Here is a 4,397-nt window from a genome sequence, read left to right as displayed (position 1 = left end):
TTTTGTTGGTGATTAAGATCTTTTGGGATGTACTTGCTAGCTAAGTAATTAGCTATGTCCGCGAACCATGGCTCTTCCCCCGTGGTCACCATAATGTACTCGTCCGGAAAGTCATCTCCAACTTTATCTTCCACCAATGCTTCCAATTGCGGGTTTTCTAGCCTTGACAAGTGGTCAGCTGCTACATTCTCCATTCCTTTCTTATTGCGTATCTCGATGTCAAATTCTTGTAGAAGTAGAACCCAACGTATCAATCTTGGCTTGGCATCCTGCTTGGCAAACAAATACTTGATAACAGAGTGGTCAGTAAAAACAGTGGTTTTAGATAAAACTAGATAAGGGCGGAATTTATCAAAGGCATACACCACAACTAGTAATTCTTTTTCAGTGGTGGTATAATTCTCTTGGGTCGGATTTAAAGTTTTACTTGCATAATAAATGGGTCAAAAGTGCTTATCAACCCTTTGACCAAGGACAGCTCCTAATGCAAAGTCACTAGCATCACACATTATTTCAAATGGTAAATCCCAATTTGGGGCAATAATGATCGGGACATTAGTCAATTTTTCTTTCAAAAATTCAAACGCGTCTAAACATTCTTTAGTAAAATTAAATGGTGCATCTTTTAAAAGCAATTGTGTTAGAGGTCTAGCTATTTTAGAAAAATCTTTTATAAAACGCCGGTAAAAACCCGCGTGTTCTAGAAAACTTCTAATGCCCTTCACATTAGTTGGTGGGGTAATTTGGCAATTGTGTCTATTTTTGCCCGATCCACTTCAATTCCCGATTTGGAAACCTTGTGGCCTAGAACTATACCCTCCTTGACCATAAAGTGACATTTTTCCCAATTAAGGACTAAGTCGGTTTTTTCACACCTAGCAAACATTAAATCAAGATTAGTGAGACAATCATGGAAGGAAGATCCAAAAACAGAAAAATCGTCCATAAAGACTTCCATGAATTTTTCCACCATGTCGTGGAATATGGCTATCATGCACCTTTGAAATGTCGCGTGTGCATTGCATAACCCAAAGGGCATGCGACGATAGGCAAAAGTTCCACTTGGGCAAGTAAAAGTGGTATTTTCTTGGTCCATTGGGTCTATGGGCATTTGGAAATAACCCGAAAATCTGTCTAAGAAACAATAATAACTATGGCCTGATAATCTTTCTAGCATTTGATCAATAAAAGGTAAGGGAAAATGGTCTTTACGAGTGGCATCGTTTAGCTTTCGATAATCGATGCACACTCTCCAACCGGTTACCGTTCGTGTCGGAATAAGCTCGTTCTTGTCGTTGGTTATGACCGTCATTCCTCCTTTCTTGGGCACCACTTGGACCGGACTCACCCACGGACTGTCAGAAATAGAATAAATGATCCCCGCATCTAAGAGCTTGACTACTTCCTTCTCGACCACTTCTTGCATGTTTGGGTTTAATCTTCTTTGGTGTTGCACAATCGGCTTCGCTCCTTCCTCCAGGTTAATCTTGTGAGAACAATAAGAGGGACTTATTCCCTTTCTGTTGGTAATGCTCCATGCTATGACCCGCTTTCGCTTCTTCAAGACTTGAACTAGTTCTTCTTTTTCAGATTCAGAGAGGTCAGAGGCTATTATAACTGGCTTTTGATGACCATCTTTAAGGAAAGAATACTCCAAGTGATCTGGTAATGTTTTGAGCTCTGTTTTTGCGTTCTGCATGTTGTACTCGTCGAGTACAGGTAAGGGACTCGGTGAGCCTGCAGCAGAATTTACGAATTCATTTGTTCCCTCACATGGACTCGGCAAGTAGATCGGCTCTACTCGGCGAGTTGCTTTATCAAAGTGCTTCACTAATTCTTCATACTCAACTTCTTCCAGCAGCCTCTCGATTGGTAGGTGTTCATATTTGATAACTTAAATGTACATTTTTGTAGTTGAATTTTTTGAAAATTCGAAGTGGAATGTAGTCATTCTGATAGAATTGTTCTTAATATGTCAAAAGCATTCTTATGGAATATTAGTTTTTTGTTAAAAATTCTTAGAGAATTAATGTTCTTAATTTAAAGTAGGGTTCGTGTGTTGGGGGAACTAATCTGAATAAAGTTTTTGTGTGAGTATAAATTGTTCATGTGATATCCCCATATATTAGGATGAGCGGTATCTACTGAAAAACATTTTATAAATTTGAAAAGGGCTGTGATATAAAATTATGCTAGATTATGAATGTATATGTTAGAATCGATTAAAATTCTGAAAGTATTGTTCGGCTAGAATTTAATTTTATAAATTTGAATATATACATATTCTAAAAAAATTGTTCTTTAGCATAAGTTGTGTGAATATATTCTCAAAGAATATGAACATACTAGTCAGTATGGAGGACTAAAGGAGGCTAAAGTGAGAAGGAGTTTGGAATGCAGTCAATTGTTTTGAAAGCCTCCAAGGTTCTCTTACCTGAAATTGCTTGAGAAGATAACAAGAAGTATTAAGATGCAATGGTCAATCACAAATCTAGGATGGAGAAACTAGTAGAGTGAGACGAAGCAATTAGAGAGAAAGAAAGAGGGTTACAAGTTTCTATTTGCAATTCATTTGTGGTTGGGGAGTAACCAGGTGAAAAATAAGTGTCCATTTGTTGGAGTGAAGCTATTGGTGAAATAAATTATTGAGGAATGATAATAAATTTAATTTCTATTTGCAATTCATTTTCGGAAAGAGAAATTAAATATCCTCCTACCTTTGTTCCTACTAATACTCCTACCTATTTAAATAATGACATGTGTCATATTAGTATCTTAAAATATCTTTAAATTTAATTAAATGAGCATTAAATGTTACGCATGTCAATATTTAATTGGGTAGGATGATATGTAGGAATAAAAGGTAGGAGGATATTTAATTTATCTATTGGAAATAATATCTAATCTGTAACATCCCTAATTTCGAGGCCAAAAATTTCATTTTAAAATTTATCATGTAATAAAGCGTGTTACTAAAACATTGTCACAGTTACATTAATTATAAAATATAAGGTTATGTCTCAAAACCATATCATTGGAAACAAAGAAAATCAGAGTACGATCCTAGAAAATCCAGTGCGGAAACCATGTGTGTGATGCGCCGCTACGCCGCCGACTCTTTGCCCTTTGACGAAGAGGTACCTGAAACCACAACTAAAACTGTAAGCACGAAGCTTAGTGAGTTCCCCCATCATACCACATAACATATAATATCATCCGTATCCTTCAACCGGCAACAACCATCGGTATCTTTCAACCGGTAATCATCATCGGTATCTTTCAACCGGTAATCCTCATCGGTATCTTTCAACCGGTACTAGGGACTATCTCACCCCCCATCATACAATAACGAGATATGAACATACAGTCAGGCATAACCGGGTACTGACCTACCCTACGGTCCTAGAGACCGATGTTAGAGAAAACTAACTCCTACTACACACAACATATCATACAGACATATCTCATAACCGAAGCACATAACCAAGCCAAGATAAATATCACGAATACAGTCATCTACTAGATACTCCTTTTGGTGGGCTGGCATTGTGGCCTTAGACCCACCCCTATTGAAAGGTAACTCACCTCGAAAGAATGTCTGCTAAACAACTGATCCGCAAATGTCTGACTGCTGCTCCGGTGATCCTCCGACTATATTTCCATAAAACACTTAATCAGACATTGATACTATTCCTAGGGTAAAATGACTATTTTACCCCTGACCGATTCCAAACCAAAGTCAAGTCAAAGTCAAAGTCAACTTCCAGTTGACCCGGCTCACCGAGTTGGCTTGCCAACTCGTCGATTCCATATCCAGTCGATTGTCCTTACTCCCGTCTCTACTCGTCGAGTTAGGCATTGACTCGTCGAGTTCTCTTCCTAACTGATACTCAATGGTCCTTTATTCGACTCGCCGAGTTGTATGAACAACTCGTCGAGTTGATCTTTATCCGATGAACACTCTAGGCTGTGACTCGCCGAGTTGTATGAACAACTCGTCGAGTCTGTTCTTGAGGCAAGAAGATTGCCTTGGACCCGCCGAGTCAGGGCATTGACTTGCCGAGTCCCTCCATTGTTGAGTTTGGCTTCCGACTCACTGAGTCCACCTATGGCTCACTGCTCTACTCACATACTCGGAAGGGGAAAATAGGAACTCACGAATCGACTCGCCGAGTCCGAAGAACAACTCGCTGAGTCGCAAACATGCAATCTCTATACACTCGATTCTGCTTGAATCTAGTGCATTCCATTCATAGATCTGTGTTCCTAGGGCTCGATTAACATGTAAAGTTTCCAACTTTACGTGTATATAATCATCAATGGGGATTTTAAGGCTCAAAACACCCTAAAAGGGGTAGATCTAGGGCCTTCATGCAATATGGCCCCATAAAGGTATT

This window comes from Lactuca serriola, chromosome 3, assembly GCF_051521515.1.
Source record: "Lactuca serriola cultivar US96UC23 chromosome 3, Lser_US96UC23_V15, whole genome shotgun sequence".
Classification (NCBI taxonomy): domain Eukaryota; kingdom Viridiplantae; phylum Streptophyta; class Magnoliopsida; order Asterales; family Asteraceae; genus Lactuca; species Lactuca serriola.
The sequence above is the reverse complement of the archived record's forward strand: the minus strand, read 5'-3'. Positions refer to the sequence as shown.